The sequence below is a fragment of the Salmo salar genome, chromosome ssa24 (genome assembly GCF_905237065.1).
Source record: "Salmo salar chromosome ssa24, Ssal_v3.1, whole genome shotgun sequence".
Lineage (NCBI taxonomy): Eukaryota > Metazoa > Chordata > Actinopteri > Salmoniformes > Salmonidae > Salmo > Salmo salar.
In genome coordinates this window covers 40,795,320-40,816,349 of record NC_059465.1, presented here as the reverse complement: position 1 = coordinate 40,816,349, position 21,030 = coordinate 40,795,320, and the positions used below count along the sequence as shown (strand labels likewise).

The 21,030-nt window shown below is 43.6% G+C and overlaps 1 protein-coding gene across 3 annotated transcripts in view; it reads right to left on the bottom strand.

Moving 5' to 3' along the window:
• Positions 1–20,452, bottom strand: part of ddr2l (discoidin domain receptor family, member 2, like) — a 56,924-nt gene extending 36,472 nt beyond the window's left edge. For all 3 annotated transcript variants that reach the window (XM_014172634.2, XM_045706760.1, XM_045706759.1), the window contains exon 1: positions 20,202–20,452. The gene's annotated coding sequence lies outside the window, so the exon portion shown is untranslated. The remainder of the gene's footprint in view (positions 1–20,201) is intronic.
• Positions 20,453–21,030: the final 578 nt, after the last annotated feature.

The window sequence follows — 21,030 nt, the reverse complement described above, 5'->3', positions numbered from 1 at the left end:
TACTTTTAAATTAATAATTAAATTTTCAACCACTCCACAAATTTCTTGTTAACAAACTATAGTTTTGGCAAGTCGGTTAGGACATCTACTTTGTGCATGACACAAGTCAGTTTTCCAACAATTGTTTACAGACAGATTATTTCACTTATAATTGACTGTATCACAATTCTAGTGGGTCAGAAGTTAACACACACTAAGTTCACTGTGCCTTTAAACAGCTTGGAAAATTCCAGAAAATGATGTCATGGCATTAGAAGCTGCTGATAGGCTAATTGACATCATTTGAGTCAATTGGAGGTGTACCTGTGGATGTATTTCAAGGCCTACCTTCAAACTCAGTGCCTCTTTGCTTGACATCACGGGAAAGTCAAAAGAAATCCGCCAAGACCTTTGAAAAAAAATGGTGGACCTCCACAAGTCTGGTTCATCGTTGGGAGCAATTTCCAAAGGCCTGAAGGTACCACGTTCATCTGTACAAACAATAGTACGCAAGTATAAACACCATGGGACCACGCAGCCATCATACCGCTCAGGAAGGAGACGCATTCTGTCTCCTAGAGATGAACGTACTTTGGTGCGAAAAGTGCAAATCAATCCCAAAACAACAGTAAAGGACCTTTTGAAGATGCTGGAGGAAACAGGTACAAAAGTATCTATATCCACAGTAAAATGAGTCCTAAATCGACATAACCCGAAAGCCGCTAAGCAAGGAAGAAGCCACTGCTCCAAAACCGGCATAAAAAAGCCAGACTACGGTTGGCAACTGCACATGGGGACAAAGATCGTACTTTTTGGAGAAATGTCCTCTCATCTGATGAAACAAAAATAGAACTGTTTGGCCATAATGACCATCGTTATGTTTGGAGGAAAAAGGGGGAGGCTTGCAATCCAAAGAACACCATCCCAACCGTGAAGCACGGGGGTGGCAGCATCATGTTGTGGGGGTGCTTTGTTGCAGGAGGGACTGGTGCACTTCACAAAATAGATGGCATCATGAGGTTGGAAAATTATGTGGATATATTGAAGGAACATCTCAAGACATCAGTCAGGAATTTAAAGCTTGGTCGCAAATGGGTCTTCCAAATGGACAATGACCCCAAGCATACTTCCAAAGTTGTGGCAAAATGGCTTAAAGGACAACAAGGTCAAATTATTGGAGTGGCCATCACAAAGCCCTGACCTCAATCCTATAGAACATTTTTGGGCAGAATTGAAAAAGAGTGTGGGAGCAAGGAGGCCTACAAACCTGACTCAGTTACACCAGCTCTGTCAGGAGGAATGGGCCAAAATACAACCAACTTATTGTGGGAAGCTTGTGGAAGGCTACCCGAAACGTTTGACCCAAGTTAAACAATTTAAAGGCAATGCTACCAAATACTAATTGAGTGTATGTGAACTTCTGACCCACTAGGAATGTGATGAAAGAAATAAAAGCTGAAATAAATAATTCTCTGTAATATTATTCTGACATTTCACATTCTTAAAATAAAGTGGTGATCTGAACTGACCTAAAACAGGGGCTTTTTACTAGGATTAAATGTCAGGAATTGTGAAAAACTGAGTTTTAATATATTTGGCTAAGGTGTATGTAAACTTCCGACTTCAACTGTATATACAGTACCAGTTAAAAGTTTGGACACACCTACTCTTTCCAGGCTTCAATTTTTACTATTTTCTACATTGTAGAATAATAGCGACGACATCAAAACTATGAAATAACACATATGGAATCATGTTGTAACCAAAAAAGTTAACCGAGATTCTTCAAATTAGCCACCTTTTGCCTTGATGACAGCTTTGCACACTCTTGGCAATCTCTCAACTAACTTGATGAGTTGGTCACCTGGAATACATTTCAATTAACAGGTGTGCCTTGTTAAAAGTTAATTTGTGGAATTTCTTTCCTTCTTAATGTGTTTGAGCCAATCAGTTGTGTTGTCACAAGGTAGGGGTGGTATACAGAAGATAGCCCTACACTAGTCTATCTCCTGTTTCTGTAGCATGAGGCAGCTTGATGTACAAGTACAAGATGCTCTGTCCTTAATTCTGAGTGCCAAGCAGAGAGGCATAGGGTCCCATGTCTAGTCTTTGATATGACTTGACCGGAAATCGAACCTACAACCTTCCAATCTCAGGGCAGACACTAACCATATTCTGCATGGTCTTTTCTAGTTGCATGCACCAGGAGAGTGACCTAATGAGTTCCCCTTGGATTCATACTGTCAGAGATGATTAATGGCAGCAAAATACACAACGGTGTATTTTTTGCTTATAACGCCAAGTGCAGAAACAGCTTGTGCTGGCAACATGTTGAAATGTCAATAATGATTACATTTTGCAGCTTGCGCTGGTAACATGTTGAAATGTGTTTTCATCAAAGTATCTGCTCTTTCCAGCCATGCTCCTATAGCGCAGTGGTCTGATATTTTGTGCCCAGCGGTCTGATATTGGCACACAGCGGTCTGATATTGGCACACAGCGGTCTGATATTGGCGCCCAGCGGTCTGATATTGGCACAGTGGTCTGATATTGGCACACAGTGGTCTGATATTGGCACGCAGCGGTCTGATATTGGCACGCAGCGGTCTGATATTGGCACACAGTGGTCTGATATTGGCGCACAGCGGTCTGATATTGGCACAGTGGTCTGTATTGGCACAGTGGTCTGATATTGGCACACAGCGGTCTGATATTGGCACAGTGGTCTGATATTGGCACAGTGGTCTGATATTGGCACACAGTGGTCTGATATTGGCACAGAGAGGGCTGATATTGGCACACAGCGGTCTGATATTGGCACGCAGCGGTCTGATATTGGCACAGTGGTCTGATATTGGCACGCAGTGGTCTGATATTGGCACAGTGGTCTGATATTGGCACACGCGGTCTGATATTGGCACACAGCTGTCTGATATTGGCACACAATGGTCTGATATTGGCACACAGTGGGCTGATATTGGCACACAATGGTCTGATATTGGCACGGAGAGGTCTGGTATTGGCACACAATGGTCTGATATTGGCACGCAGCGGTCTGATATTGGCACAGTGGTCTGATATTGGCACACAGTGGTCTGATATTGGCACGGAGAGGTCTGGTATTGGCACACAATGGTCTGATATTGGCACGCAGAGGTCTGGTATTGGCACACAATGGTCTGATATTGGCACGCAGCAGTCTGATATTGGCACAGTGGTCTGAAATTGGCACGCAGCAGTATGATATTGGCACAGTGGGCTGATATTGGCACACAGCGGTCTGATATTGGAACACAGCGGTCTGATATTGGCACACAGCGGTCTGATATTGGCACGCAGCGGTCTGATATTGGCACACAGCGGTCTGATATTGGCACACAGTGGTCTGATATTGCCACAGTGGTCTGATATTGGCACACAGCGGTCTGATATTGGCACACAGTGGTCTGATATTGGCACAGTGGTCTGATATTGGCACACAGCGGTCTGATATTGGAACACAGCGGTCTGATATTGGTACAGTGGTCTGATATTGGCACACAGAGGGCTGATATTGGCGCACAGCGTTCTGATATTGGCACGCAGCGGTCTGATATTGGCACACAGCGGTCTGATATTGGAACACAGTGGTCTGATATTAGCAGGCAGCGGTCTGATATTGGCACACAGCGGTCTGATATTGGCACACAGCGGTCTGATATTGGCACGGAGAGGGCTGATATTGGCACACAGTGGTCTGATATTGGCACAGCGGTCTGATATTGGCACACAGTGGTCTGATATTGGCACGCAGCGGTCTGATATTGGCACGAGAGGGCTGATATTGGCACACAGTGGTCTGATATTGGCACACAGTGGTCTGATATTGGCACAGTGGTCTGATATTGGCACACAGCGGTCTGATATTGGAACACAGCGGTCTGATATTGGTACAGTGGTCTGATATTGGCACACAGAGGGCTGATATTGGCGCACAGCGTTCTGATATTGGCACGCAGCGGTCTGATATTGGCACACAGCGGTCTGATATTGGAACACAGTGGTCTGATATTAGCAGGCAGCGGTCTGATATTGGCACACAGCGGTCTGATATTGGCACACAGCGGTCTGATATTGGCACGGAGAGGGCTGATATTGGCACACAGTGGTCTGATATTGGCACAGCGGTCTGATATTGGCACAGCGGTCTGATATTGGCACACAGTGGTCTGATATTGGCACGCAGCGGTCTGATATTGGCACGGAGAGGGCTGATATTGGCACACAGTGGTCTGATATTGGCACAGCAGTCTGATATTGGCACACAGTGGTCTGATATTGGCACGCAGCGGTCTGATATTGGCACACAGCAGTCTGAAATTGGCACGGAGAGGGCTGATATTGGCACGGAGATGGCTGATATTGGCACGCAGCGGTCTGATATTGGCACACAGCGGTCTGATATTGGCACACAGTGGTCTGATATTGCCACAGTGGTCTGATATTGGCACACAGCGGTCTGATATTGGCACACAGTGGTCTGATATTGGCACAGTGGTCTGATATTGGCACACAGCGGTCTGATATTGGAACACAGCGGTCTGATATTGGTACAGTGGTCTGATATTGGCACACAGAGGGCTGATATTGGCGCACAGCGTTCTGATATTGGCACGCAGCGGTCTGATATTGGCACACAGCGGTCTGATATTGGAACACAGTGGTCTGATATTAGCAGGCAGCGGTCTGATATTGGCACACAGCGGTCTGATATTGGCACACAGCGGTCTGATATTGGCACGGAGAGGGCTGATATTGGCACACAGTGGTCTGATATTGGCACAGCGGTCTGATATTGGCACACAGTGGTCTGATATTGGCACGCAGCGGTCTGATATTGGCACGGGGAGGGCTGATATTGGCACACAGTGGTCTGATATTGGCACACAGTGGTCTGATATTGGCACAGTGGTCTGATATTGGCACACAGCGGTCTGATATTGGAACACAGCGGTCTGATATTGGTACAGTGGTCTGATATTGGCACACAGAGGGCTGATATTGGCGCACAGCGTTCTGATATTGGCACGCAGCGGTCTGATATTGGCACACAGCGGTCTGATATTGGAACACAGTGGTCTGATATTAGCAGGCATCGGTCTGATATTGGCACACAGCGGTCTGATATTGGCACACAGCGGTCTGATATTGGCACGGAGAGGGCTGATATTGGCACACAGTGGTCTGATATTGGCACAGCGGTCTGATATTGGCACAGCGGTCTGATATTGGCACACAGTGGTCTGATATTGGCACGCAGCGGTCTGATATTGGCACGGAGAGGGCTGATATTGGCACACAGTGGTCTGATATTGGCACAGTGGTCTGATATTGGCACACAGTGGTCTGATATTGGCACGCAGCGGTCTGATATTGGCACACAGCAGTCTGAAATTGGCACGGAGAGGGCTGATATTGGCACGGAGAGGGCTGATATTGGCACGCAGAGGGCTGATATTGGCACACAGCAGTCTGATATTGGCACGGAGAGGGATGATATTGGCACAGCGGTCTGATATTGGCACGCAGCGGTCTGATATTGGCACACAGCGGTCTGATATTGGCACACAGCGGTCTGATATTGGCACACAGCGGTCTGATATTGGCCCGCAGCGGTCTGATATTGGCACACAGCGGTCTGATATTGGCACAGCGGTCTGATATTGGCACGCAGCGGTCTGATATTGGCACACAGCGGTCTGATATTGGCACACAGCGGTCTGATATTGGCACACAGCGGTCTGATATTTCAATATATTTCAATATAATATATTTCAATTTACAAAAAAAAACAATGACGTTTTCGTCTTTTGAGCTTCTAGTCATGAAATCTATGCAGCCTACTCACTCACTTTTTATAGCTACTGTTTACAGGCCTCCTGGGCCATATGCAGTGTTCCTCACTGAGTTCCCTGAATTCCTATCGGATCTTGTAGTCATAGCAGATAATATTATAATTTTTGGTGACTTTAACATTCACATGGAAAAGTCCACAGACCCACTCCAAAAGGCTTTCGGAGCCATCATCGACTCAGTGGGTTTTGTCCAACATGTCTCTGGACCTACTCACTGCCACAGTCATACTCTGGACCTAGTTTTGTCCCATGGAATAAATGTTGTGGATCTTAATGTTTTTCCTCATAATCCTGGACTATCGGACCACCATTTTATTACGTTTGCAATCGCAACAAATAATCTGCTCAGACCCCAACCAAGGAGCATTAAAAGTCGTGCTATAAATTCTCAGACAACCCAAAGATTCCTTGATGCCCTTCCAGACTGCCTCTGCCTACCCAAGGACGTCAGAGGACAAAAATCAGTTAACCACTTAACCGAGGAACTCAATTTAACCTTGCGCAATACCCTAGATGCAGTTGCACCCCTAAAAACTAAAAACATCTGTCATAAGAAACTAGCTCCCTGGTATACAGAAAATACACGAGCTCTGAAGCAAGCTTCCAGAAAATTGGAACGGAAATGGCGCCACACCAAACTGGAAGTCTTCCGACTAGCTTGGAAAGACAGTACCGTGCAGTATCGAAGAGCCCTCACTGCTGCTCGATCATCCTATTTTTCCAACTTAATTGAGGAAAATAAGAACAATCCGAAATTTCTTTTTGATACTGTCGCAAAGCTAACTAAAAAGCAGCCTTCGCAAATGGAGGATGGCTTTCACTTCAGCAGTAATAAATTTATGAACTTCTTTGAGGAAAAGATCATGATCATTAGAAAGCAAATTACAGACTCCTCTTTAAATCTGGGTATTCCTCCAAAGCTCCATTGTCCTGAGTCTACACAACTCTGCCAGGACCTAGGATCAAGGGAGATACTAAAGTGTTTTAGTACTATATCTCTTGACACAATGATGAAAATAATCATGGCCTCCAAACCCTCAAGCTGCATACTGGACCCTATTCCAACTAAACTACTGAAAGAGCTGCTTCCTGTGCTTGGCCCTCCTATGTTGAACATAATAAACGGCTCTCTATCCACCGGATGTGTACCAAGCTCACTAAAAGTGGCAGTAATAAAGCCTCTCTTGAAAAAGCCGAATCTTGATCCAGAAATTATAAAAAACTATCGGCCTATATCGAATCTTCCATTCCTCTCAAAAAAAATTAAAAAGCTGTTGCACAGCAACTCACTGCCTTCCTGAAGACAAACAATGTATACGAAACGCTTCAGTCTGGTTTTAGACCCCATCATAGCACTGAGACTGCACTTGTGAAGGTGGTAAATTACCTTTTAATGACGTCAGACCGAGGCTCTGCATCTGTCCTCGTGCTCCTAGATCTTAGTGCCGCTTTTGATACCATCGATCACCACATTCTTTTGGAGAGATTGGAAACCCAAATTGGTCTACATGGACAAGTTCTGGCCTGGTTTAGATCTTATCTGTCGGAAAGATATCAGTTTGTCTCTGTGAATGGTTTGTCCTCTGACAAATCAATTGTAAATTTCGGTGTTCCTCAAGGTTCCGTTTTAGGACCACTATTGTTTTCACTATATATTTTACCTCTAGGGGATGTCATTCGAAAACATAATGTTAAATTTCACTGCTATGCGGACGACACACAGCTGTACATTTCAATGAAACATGGTGAAGCCCCAAAATTGCCCTCGCTAGAAGCCTGTGTTTCAGACATAAAGAAGTGGATGGCTGCAAACTTTCTACTTTTAAACTAGGACAAAACAGAGATGCTTGTTCTAGGTCCCAAGAAACAAAGAGATCTTCTGTTGAATCTGAAAATTAATCTGGATGGTTGTACAGTCGTCTCAAATAAAACTGTGAAGGACCTCGGCGTTACTCTTGACCCTGATCTCTCTTTTGAAGAACATATCAAGACTGTTTCAAGGACAGCTTTTTTCCATCTACGTAACATTGCAAAAATCAGAAACTTTCTGTCCAAAAATGACGCAGAAAAATTAATCCATGCTTTTGTTACTTCTAGGCTGGACTACTGCAATGCTCTACTTTCCGGCTACCCGGATAAAGCACTAAATAAACTTCAGTTAGTGCTAAATACGGCTGCTAGAATCCTGACTAGAACCCAAAAATTTGATCATATTACTCCAGTGCTAGCCTCCCTACACTGGCTTCCTGTTAAGGCAAGGGCTGATTTCAAGGTTTTACTGCTAACCTACAAAGCATTACATGGGCTTGCTCCTACCTATCTTTCCGATTTGGTCCTGCCGTACATACCTACACGTACGCTACGGTCACAAGACGCAGGCCTCCTAATTGTCCCTAGAATTTCTAAGCAAACGGCTGGAGGTAGGGCTTTCTCCTATAGAGCTCCATTTATATGGAATGGTCTGCCTACCAATGTGAGAGACGCAGACTCAGTCTCAACCTTTAAGTCTTTACTGAAGACTTATCTCTTCAGTAGGTCCTATGATTAAGTATAGTCTGGCCCAGGAGTGTGAAGGTGAACAGAAAGGCTGGAGCAACGAACCGCCCTTGCTGTCTCTGCCTTGCCGGTTCCCCTCTTTCCACTGGGATTCTCTGCCTCTAACCCTTTTACAGGGGCTGAGTCACTGGCTTACTGGTGTTCTTCCATGCCGTCCATGGGAGGGGTGCGTCACTTGAGTGGGTTGAGTCACTGACGTGGTCTTCCTGTCTGGGTTGGCGCCCCCCTTGGGTTGTGCCATGGTGGAGATCGTTGTGGGCTATACTCGGCCTTGTCTTAGGACGGTAAGTTGGTGGTTGGAGACATCCCTCTAGTGGTGTGGGGGCTGTGCTTTGGCAAAGTGGGTGGGGTTATATCCTGCCTGTTTGGCCCTGTCCGGGGTATCATCGGATGGGGCCACAGTGTCTTCTGATCCCTCCTGTCTCAGCCTCCAGTATTTATGCTGCAGTAGTTTATGTGTCGGGGGCTAGGGTCAGTCTGTTACATCTGGAGTATTTCTCTTGTCTTATCCGGTGTCCTGTGTGAATTTAAATATGCTCTCTCTAATTCTCTCTTTCTCTCTTTCTGTCTTTCTCTCGGAGGACCTGAGCCCTCGGACCATGCCTCAGGACTACCTGGTATGATGACTCCTTGCTGTCCCCAGTCCACCTGGCCGTGCTGCTGCTCCAGTTTCAACTATTCTGCCTGCGGCTATGGAACCCTGACCTGTTCACCGGACGTGCTTGTTGCACCCTCGACAACTACTATGATTATTATTATTTGACCATGCTGGTCATTTATGAACATTTTAACATTTTAACATCTTGACCATGTTCTGTTATAATATCCACCCTGCACAGCCAGAAGAGGACTGGCCACCCCTCATAGCCTGGTTCCTCTCTAGGTTTCTTCCTAGGTTTTTGGCCTTTCTAGGGAGTTTTTCCTAGGGAGTTTTTCCTAGCCACCGTGCTTCTTTCACATGCTTTGCTTGCTGTTTGGGGTTTTAGGCTGGGTTTCTGTACAGCACTTTGAGATATCAGCTGATGTACGAAGGGCTATATAAAAATAAATTTGATTTGATTTGATATTGGCACAGAGAGGGCTGATATTGGCACGCAGCAGTCTGATATTGGCACACAGCGGTCTGATATTGGCACACAGCAGTCTGATATTGGCACACAGCAGTCTGATATTAGAACGCAGCGGTCTGATATTGGCACACAGCGGTCTGATATTGGAACACAGCGGTCTGATATTGGCACAGTGGTCTGATATTGGCACGCAGCGGTCTGATATTGGCACACAGTGGTCTGATATTGGCCCGCAGCAGTCTGATATTGGCACACAGTGGTCTGATACTTGCACAGTGGTCTGATATTGGCACGCAGTGGTCTGAGAATTGGCACGCAGCGGTCTGATATTGGCACGCAGTGGTCTGATATTGGCGCACAGCAGTGGTCTGATATTGGCACAGAGAGGGCTGATATTGGCACACAGAGGGCTGATATTGGCACAGTGGTCTGATATTGGCACGGAGAGGGCTGATATTGGCACGCAGCGGTCTGATATTGGCACGGAGAGGGCTGATATTGGCACGCAGCGGTCTGATATTGGCACGCAGAGGGCTGATATTGGCACGCAGTGGTCTGATATTGGCACAGAGAGGGCTGATATTGGCACACAGAGGGCTGATATTGGCACGCAGTGGTCTGATATTGGCACGCAGCGGTCTGATATTGGCACGCAGTGGTCTGATATTGGCACGCAGTGGTCTGATATTGGCACAGTGGTCTGATATTGGCACAGTGGTCTGATATTGGCACAGTGGTCTGATATTGGCACACAGTGGTCTGATATTGGCGCACAGTGGTCTGATATTGGTGCGCAGTGGTCTGATATTGGCACACAGTGGTCTGATATTGGCACACAGTGTTGGCAATGAGAGTCTAATGAAATGAAATTAAATCAAGTTTATTTGTCACATGCGCGGAATACAACAGGTGTAGACCTTACAGTGAAATGCTTACTTACAGGCTCTAACCAATAGTACAAAAAAGGTGTTAGGGGAACAATAGGTAAGTAAAGAAATAAAACAACAGTAAAAAGACAGGCTATATACAGTAGCGAGGCTATATACAGTAGCGAGGCTATAAAAGTAGCGAGGCTACATACAGACATCGGTTAGTCAGGCTTATTGAGGTAGTATGTACATGTAGATATGGTTAAAGTGACTATGCATATATGATGAACAGAGAGTAGCAGTAGCGTAAAAGAGAGGTTGGCGGGTGGTGGGACACAATGCAGATAGCCCGGTTAGCCAATGTGCGGGAGCACTGGTTGGTCGGGCCAATTGAGGTAGTATGTACATGAATGTATAGTTAAAGTGACTATGCATATATGATAAACAGAGAGTAGCAGCAGAGTAAAAAGAGGGGTTGGGGGGGAGCACACAATGCAAATAGTCCGGGTAGCCATTTGATTACCTGTTCAGGTCTTATGGCTTGGGGGTAAAAACTGTTGAGAAGCCTTTTTGTCCTAGACTTGGCACTCTGGTACCGCTTGCCATGTGGTAGTAGAGAGAACAGTCTATGACTGGGGTGGCTGGGGTCTTTGACAATTTTTAGGGCCTTCCTATGACAGCGCCTGGTGTAGAGGTCCTGGATGGCAGGCAGCTTAGCCCCAGTGATGTACTGGGCCGTACGCACTACCCTCTGTAGTGCCTTGTGGTCAGAGGCCGAGCAATTGCCGTACCAGGCAGTGATGCAACCAGTCAGGATGCTCTCAATGTTGCAGCTGTAGAACCTTTTGAGGATCTCAGGACCCATGCCAAATCGTTTTAGTTTTCTGAGGGGGAATAGGATTTGTCGTGCCCTCTTCACGACTGTCTTGGTGTGTTTGGACCATTCTAGTTTGTTGTTGATGTGGACACCAAGGAACTTGAAGCTCTCAACCTGCTCCACTACAGCCCCGTCGATGAGAATGGGGGCGTGCTCGTTCCTCAATTTCCTGTAGTCCACAATCATCTCCTTAGTCTTGGTTACGTTGAGGGATAGGTTGTTATTCTGACACCACCCGGCCAGGTCTCTGATTGGATAGATAGAATGTGGATCCCCAGCCTGCTGGCTTAAGTCATGTGTTTAAGTGTATTTTTTTCATTTATGTCCAGATGACAGATCATTTTAACTATAAACATCTGTTTATAACCATAAAGCATTGTGGGTGAGAGGACCATATGAAAAAGAGACAAAGCTAATTAGGATTGAGATAACACCATAATCACCTCCTTTTGAGACACTGATGTTCCCCCTGGGAAAATTATTGTCATTATATTCTATGTTATTCTATTCTATGTTATTCTATGCTAATCTATTATATGTTACTATATTCTATGTTATTCATTTCTATGTTATTCTGTTCTATGTTATTCTATGTTACTCCATTCTATGTTATTCTATTCTATGCTATTCTATGTTATTCTATTCTATGTTATGCTATTATATGTTATTCTATTATATGCTATTCTATTCTATGTTATTCTATTCTATTCTATGCTATTTTATGTTATTCTATTCTATGCTAATCTATTATATGTTACTCCATTCAATGTTATTCTATTCTATGTTATTCTATTCTATGCTATTCTATGTTATTCTATTCTATTCTATGTTATTCTATGCTATTCTATTTTTATTCTATGTTATTCTAATCTATAACATTTTGACAAACTCAAGAAACAGACATGAAAAGATAATTAGCTAAAACATCTCTGAAGGCCCTAGTGGTATATTGTAGGGCATGTGTAACTACAGTGAATTTGCATAAAGGAAATGCATTATGTCCAAACATCAGGTCTCGAACAGTGAAAATCATGTTTTTCATTCAATTGGATGATATTTGGATGAAACCAGTTCAAAGTAGGGTGACCCAAGTATGAAAAATAACTGTAGCTGGAACATTGATCAAGTTTGATAATAAAGTTACTGGTCCCCTGCGTCAAACATTTACATTTTAGTAATTTAGCAGACACTCTTATCCAGAGCAACTTACAGTAGTGAATGCATACATTTCATTTTTTATTTTCTTCTTTTTTTTCATACTAGCCCCCCATGGGAATCGAACCCACAACCCTGGCGTTGCAAACACCACGCTCTACCAACTGAGCCACTGAACACTTGGATTCAGGAGGCAGACATTAGCAAGGATTTACTTCCAGGCTTTATGCAACATCACATAAAGCCGGGAATGTAATACACTAATAGTAGCATCTTGTCATATTTAGTCATTTAAATATGTACTGCCTTAAAACCGTCATCACATGTGTGCTTACGCCTTACTTTGGCTTTGTTTACAAACTGTAAGCTAGCTACTAGCTCAAGCAGAACGTACGACCAAAGATACTGGGAACCGTTCATCTGTGGCGTGACTGTTAGCTAGCAAGCTACTTACCAGCATGTGTTGTGACTGGATGCCAGAAGAATGAAGACATCGGACAGCAGTGGCAGCTTTTCATTTTAGCTGGACAGGCTGCAAAATTACGATCATGTCACACGGCGTGTGCAGTGCCCATTTCGAACGAATCTACATTATCAATTGGGGAGAACATTCGATGGGTCTTGCCGGGTAGCTAATCCTGAAGGTGGATGCTGTACCATCATTGACAGTGGAGCTTGCAAGCGCTGACCATAATGGAAGTATCAGAGTTTGATGAGTCTGACACGGTAGCCAACATTTTGGAGGGTTCAGGGGGCTAACGTTGAATAATGCAACTGTGGCTGTGGCTGCTTTGACTTTCAAAAGATATATTGTAACATATACTGTTCAAAACCACACCTGAGAGTCTATATGGTTTTAGTTCTTCCATCCCGACAGGCACAGCGGTCTAAAGCACTGCATCTCAGTGCTAGAGGCGACACTACAGACCCTGGTGTGATCCCGGTCTGTATCACAACCAGCCGTGATCGGGAGTACCATAGGGCGGCGCACAATTGGCCCAGCATCGTCCGGGTTAGGGGAGGGTTTGGCTGGGCTAGGCCGTCATTGTAAAATAAGAATTTGTTCTTAACTGACTTGCCTAGTTAAATAAAGGTTAAACAATTATAAATAAATAAAATCCCTAAGACCCTGACATTGAGTGTGAGATGCTGCATCTACTTCCAGGCAACCGCCACAGCAGGAATGTTGTGATACAAAATAAGCTTTCCCAACGCAACGCAGACAGGCTCCTGGATCTCCTCTTTAATGAGTTCACCAGCGCCGTGATCCAGCACTGTATGTGGGGAAGCTGTGCGAGCTGTCCATCCCAGGACCCATGTCTACCCAGTGTGAGAGGCCTGAGCTGTCCATCCCAGGACCCCTGTCTACCCTGTCTGAGAGGCCTGAGCTGTCCATCCCAGGACCCCTGTCTACCCTGTCTGAGAGGCCTGACAAGGAGGAGGCCATAGCTGGATTTGTCTCCCGCTTCAATCTTGGGGGTGACTGACGCCAAGTGGGTGTCTGAAGACCCTGCTTGATTGAAGTGGGGTACATGGGTCCCTCTCCTCTCCCGCTCCCCTGTCCATCAACAGAGCCTCTTCAACCTCAGGAGGCTAAAGACATTTGGCTTGTTACCTAAAACCCTTACAAACGTTTACAGATGCACAATAAAAAAGAATCATGTTGGGCTGTATCACCACCTGGTACAGCAACAGCACCGCCCACAACAGCAAGGCTCTCCAGAGGGTGGTGCGGTCTGCCCAATGCATCACCGGGGGCAAACTACCTGCCCTCCAGGACACCTACACCACCTGATGTCATAGGAAGGCCAAAAAGATCATCAAGGACATCAACCACCCGAGCCACTGCCTGTTCACCCCGCTATCATCCAGAAGGCGAGGTCAGTACAGGTACATCAAAGCTGGGACCGAGAGACTGAAAAACAGCTTCTATCTCAAGGCTGCTAAACAGCCATCACTAGCACATTAGAGGCTGCTGCCTACAGGCATAGACTAGAAATCACTGGCCACTTTAAGGAATGGAACACTAGTCACTTTAATAATGTTTACAAATCTGGCATTACTCATCTCATATGTATATACTGTTTTCTATACTATTCTACGACATCTCATTCACTTAACAATGTTTACATATCTTACATTACTCATCTCATATGTATATACTGTATTCTATACTATTCAACGGTAACTTAGTCCGTTCCGCTCTGACATCGCTCGTCCATATGTATATAGTCTTAATTCATTCCTACTTAGATTTGTGTGTTGGGTACATGTTGTGTAATTTGTTAGAAATTACTTGTTAGATATTACTGCACTGTCGGAGCTAGAGGCACAAGCATTTCCCTACACCCGCAATAACATCTGCTAATCACGTGTATGTGACCAATAAAAATATGATTTGATCTATCTCTGTAGTTGGAGTGCATTTCCTAAAGCATAAACTTTTACATGAAATCATATCATATTGTTACTTTTTTTCAAGCATTCAGACGGGAGAGAAGTGTTACTAATTGTACAAGTCAATGAGTCCTGCACACTGTAGGGTGGCCGGGTGACATTACGAGGCTAAATCAGTCTGATTCATTTCATGTCTAAGATTCTAATCCAGTATCCAATAGGATTCCTACAAAGTCTCCAGTAGATCAAAACAACCTTGAGTAAAGAGCCTGAAAAAAACCACTTGATTCAACACAGAATACATCCGAAGAACCAGACTGAGAGGGTGGTGCTAGTTGAACCCTATTACCCACAACACCAGGAGGAAACAAACTCGCTCACCAAAGTTGGACAGGAAATAAATGAATCATTCTCCTAGGGTCATAGTGTGCAATGCACAGTCACTAGTCAGTCAATCCTGCTGTCAGAGAGAGGTGAAATTGATGCTGTGTAAGAGACATGGTTTGACGCAGATGTACAAACTTGAACTCTGGGAAATTGATGGTTTCAACACCTAAGCCAAGACAAGGTCAAAGGGGAGGGGGTGTGACACTTTATAAAAGAGAGGACATTTCTGCACACAACCTCCCATTCATAGAGGTACCACCTGAAATACACACAACCTCCCATTCATAGAGGTACCACCTGAATTACACACAACCTCCCATTCATAGAGGTACCACCTGAATTACACACAACCTCCCATTCATAGAGGTACCACCTGAATTACACACAACCTCCCATTCATAGAGGTACCACCTAAATTGGACACAACCTCCCATTCATAGAGGTACCACCTGAATTACACACAACCTCCCATTCATAGAGGTACCACCTGAATTACACACAACCTCCCATTCATAGAGGTACCACCTGAATTACACACAACCTCCCATTCATAGAGGTACCACCTAAATTGGACACAACCTCCCATTCATAGAGGTACCACCTGAATTACACACAACCTCCCATTCATAGAGGTACCACCTGAATTACACACAACCTCCCATTCATAGAGGTACCACCTGAATTACACACTCTCCCATTCATAGAGGTACCACCTGAATTGGACACAACCTCCCATTCATAGAGGTACCACCTGAATTACACACAACCTCCCATTCATAGAGGTACCACCTGAATTACACACAACCTCCCATTCATAGAGGTACCACCTGAATTACACACAACCTCCCACTCATAGAGGTACCCACTGAATTACACACAACCTCCCATTCATAGAGGTATCCACCTGAATTACACACAACCTCCCATTCATAGAGGTATCCACCTGAATTGCACACAACCTCCCATTCATAGAGGTACCACCTGAATTACACACAACCTCCCACTCATAGAGGTACCACCTGAATTATACACTCTCCCATTCATAGAGGTACCACCTGAATTACACACAACCTCCCATTTATAGAGGTACCACCTGAATTGGACACAACCTCCCACTCATAGAGGTACCACCTGAATTACACACAACCTCCCATTCATAGAGGTACCACCTGAATTACACACAACCTCCCATTCATAGAGGTACCACCTGAATTGGACAGAACCTCCCATTCATAGAGGTACCACCTGAATTGGACAGAACCTCCCACTCATAGAGGTATCCACCTGAATTACACACAACTTCCCATTCGTAGAGGTACCACCTGAATTGCAGTGTTTGTGGCGATGGCTTACACCTAAACGATTACCAAGACAAGTTGGATCAATTATAGCAATTATTCCCCCCTCAATCCAATTCAGAATATCAACATATCCAACATCCAACGGACAGCCTTGATACTATCAGAGCAAAATAGGTTAATGCTGGGATTATTATCATGGGTGATTTGAACAATGTTAATGTGTCTGGATTGAATGGGAATGGATTACAACCACTTGTTAACATTCCAACAAGACAGAATGCCATCCTTGACATTTATAATACCCCTACAACAATAAGTATGTTTACATGCACACAAATAATTAGATATTAAACTGAATATGGCAGTAGGCAGATTATGTATTAGTCACATAAACACCTTAGTCTGCTTATATTAACCGGTGCACGGTCAAAATCAAAGTAAGCATATGCCGATTAAAATGCATGGTTTTCAGAGCAATCTTTCTAATTATTAGGACATGTAAACATTTTAATCGGCGCCCCAGCGGTGTATTTCATCTGCGCTTGCGCCAGCACCTGTAGTGCAAGTCTCCCTCTTGGCATTGAGAGAAAGCCAAGAGCGTGCAAAGCTGTCATCAAGGCAAAGGGTGGCTACTTTGAAGAATCTAAAATATATTTAGATTTTTTTTAACACTTCTTTGGTTATTACATGATTCCATATGTGTTATTTCATAATTTTGATGTCTTCACTAATATTGTACAATATCGAAAATAGTGAAAATAAAGAAAAACCTTTGAACGAGTAGGTGTGTCCAAACTATTGAATGGTATTGTATACAGTTGAAGTCGGAAGTTGACATACACCTTAGCCAAATACATTTAAACTCAGTTTTTCACAATTCCTGACATTTAATCAGAGTAAAAATTCCCTGTCTTAGGTCATTTAGGATCACCACTTTATTTTTAAAATGTGAAATGTCAGAATAATAGCAGAGAGAATTATTTATTTCAACTTTTATTTTTTGCATCACATTCCCAGTTGGTCAGAAGTTTACATACACTCAATTAGTATTTGGTAGCATTGCCTTTAAATTGTTTAACTTGGTTAAAACGTTTTGGGAAGCCTTCCACAAGCTTCCCACAATAAGTTGGGTGAATTTTGGCCCATTCCTCCTGACAGAGCTGGTGTAACTGAGTCAGGTTGGTAGGCCTCCTTGCTCGCTCACATTTTTTCAGTTCTGCCCACAAATGTTCAAAATAATTGAGGTCAGGGCTTTGTGATGGCCACTCCAACACCTTGACTTTGTTGTCCTTTAAGCCATTTTCTCACAACTTTGGAAGTATGCTTGGGGTCATTGACCATTTGGAAGACCCATTTGCGACCAAGCTTTAACTTCTGACTGATGTCTTCAGATTTTGCTTCAATATATCCACATAATTTTCCATCCTTATGATGCCATCTATTTTGTGAAGCGCACCAGTCCATCCTGCAGAAAAACACCCCCACAAAATGATGCTGCCACCCCCGTGCTTCACGGTTGGGATGGTGTTCTTCAGCTTGCAAGCCTCCCCCTTTCTCCTCCAAACATAACGATGGTCACTTTGGCCAAACAGTTCTATTTTTGTTTCATCAGACGAGAGGACATTTCTCCAAAAAGTATGATCTTTGTCCCCATGTGCAGTTGCAAACTATAGTCTGGCTTTCATATGGCGGTTTTGGAGCAGTGGCTTCTTCCTTGCTGAGCGGTCGATATAGGACTCATTTCACTGTGGATATAGATACTTTTGGACCCGTTTCCTCCAGCATCTTCATAAGGTCGTTTGATGTTGTTCTGGGATTGATTTGTACTTTTCGCACCAAAGTATGTTCATCTCCAGGAGACAGAACGCGTCTACTTCTTGAGCGGTATGATGGCTGCATGGTCCCATGGTGTTTATACTTGCATACTATTGTTTGTACAGATGAACGTGGTACCTACAGGCGTTTGGAAATTGCTCCCAAGGATGAACCAGACTTGTGGAGGTCCACCATTTTTTTTCTGAGGTCTTGGCTGATTTCTTTGATTTTCCCATGATGTCAAGCAAAAAGGCACTGAGTTTGAAGGTAGGCCTTGAAATACATCCACAGGTACACCTCCAATTGACTCAAATGATGTCAATTTACCTATCAGAAGCTTCTAATGCCATGACATCATTTTCTGGAATTTTCCAAGCTGTTTAAAGGCACAGTCAACTTAGTGTTTGTAAACTTCTGACCCACTGGAATTGTGATACAGTGAATTATAAGTGAAATAATCTGTCTGTAAACAATTGTTGGAAAGATTACTTGTGTAATACACAAATTAGATGTCCTAACTGACTTGCCAAAACTATAGTTTATTAACAAGACATTTGTGGAGTGGTTGAAAAACGAGTTTCAATGACTCCAACCTAAGTGTATGTAAACTTCCGACTTCAACTGCATATACATCATTTTTACTCATCTACCAATAGGTGCCCTTCTCTGCGGGCATTACAAAACCTCCCTGGTGTTTGTGGTTGAATCTGTGTTTGAAATTTAGATAATTGTACAGAGATACAGCGATGAGGTAGACATTAAAAAATCATGTTAAACACTATTACTGCACACAGAGTGAATCCATGCAACTTACTATGTGACTTGTTATGCAAACTCCTGAACTGATTTAGGCATGCCATACTTATTGACTCAAGACATTTCAGCTTTTCATTTTTAATTAATTTGTACAAATTTCTAAAAACCTAACTCCACTTTGACATTATGGGTTTGTTGTGTCTAGGCCAGTGACAAACAATCTCCATTTAATCCATTTTAAATTCAGGTTGTAACACAACTAAATGAGGAAAAACACATTGGCCCATTTTTTTCCTCAAGGCCCCCAATATTAGCCAGATCATTTTGCGCAACAACAAAAAAACAAACAAGTTAGACAGTCCCACTAGGCAACAAAAAAAAATGATTTGTTTGGCAATCTCAAGGCATTCAGTTTGGAGACATGTTGGCTATAACCAAGTATAATGCACGCGCCGCGGTTAGAAGAAAATGACTTGTATGATTTCAACTATTTTATTGTCAGTGGTCTTATCTCTGCGGTCCCGTAATTACATACCAGTCTGCTCTTCAGAAGCAGTCTGTGAAATGTTAAAATAACCAAAAGAAACAGCCTACTTAAACAAGTTCATTGCATTTGGATAAGCAAACGTTAGATAAAACTACGGCAGGGTACCCCACCTGGCCCACTGGTGATTTTGTTTGCCCCCCCCCCAAGTTTTTTTGTTGTTGACATAAAACACTGTAAAAACACCAGTAAATCAGCTCAAAGTGATTTTAATTTTGGAAATGTATTCCAAAGTATTCCCCGCATAATAGAGAGATAGATGTGATCGTATTGATATGTAAGCAAGGTTTGAAATGATTATGTTTGGGCGGTTAACCTCCCCCCAAAAGAAAAATAAAGACAAAAAGCATTATAGGCCTAAACGAATACAATATATGTTCGATATCCTTATAAATCTGTTATAATCAATAACAATCAACAGTTAGTCTACAACAGTGAGTTTTAACGTTTGAGAGGTCCTAGGACGAGCGTAAACATTTCTCACTCCGAGTTCGTTTGTTAATCGCAACAAAGACTCCAACATAAACAGCCATGGGATAACTTTTATCTGTTCCAGGCAAATTCAGCTTGTTTCTTTGTACCGACAACATTATCAATTTACCTGATTTGAGTTATTGACGGGATCCCGACAATAGACTTTCTCAGCTCGACTGGCCTTCGGACACGCTTGTTGATTAAAATTTCCGGATCATTATCGCAAAAAAGTGGATGATTTTCGGTGTATTACAATGGATCTGAGGATCAGCACACAAGGAAAAAAGTTTCAATGTAATTTTTACATCACATCCCGCTTCCGGCCCATAGAGGGAGAAGGAGGTGCGACCATGGGCGCAACATGGCCTCATGCGCACGGTCTCGATTTGGGACATTTGTCTAGGCTATATGACTCCTGTTCCGTTAGGCACTGAAGCACGCATTTTAAGGCAAACTCATGTGATAAATGTAGGCCTAACCTAAGCCTATACTAATCAAGGTTGAGGCCAGTTTCCCTAAATTCCCTGAAATCAGTGATGCCTCTGATGTCATCCCATATTATAGTATAGGGTTTAAAGCGTTTCTAACTAACCTTCTAATCTAGAATAGCCTCAATCATAATCCCTAATCCTCCGTTAAAAACACAGAGAGCCTTTTCAAAATGACTCTGTCAAGGTAACCAACCTACAGACGTAGGACCTTCATTTAATCATTTAATTTGATAAGCAAGAAATGCAAACGTGTGATGTATCTAAGTTTTAAAAAAGCTTCTGAAGTTTGCAATTTCCACTTTAAAATGTCAGATTTGTATGAACCCCATTCAAACATTTCCTTTCATTTTAATCTACATAAAATTTCCTGTGGCTGGAGGATTATTTTCCTGCTGTAGCAAACTGGCTCATATTAAGATCCTACACCTGTACTGTATAGGCCCACTCTGAGTGTCCAGAAACCCC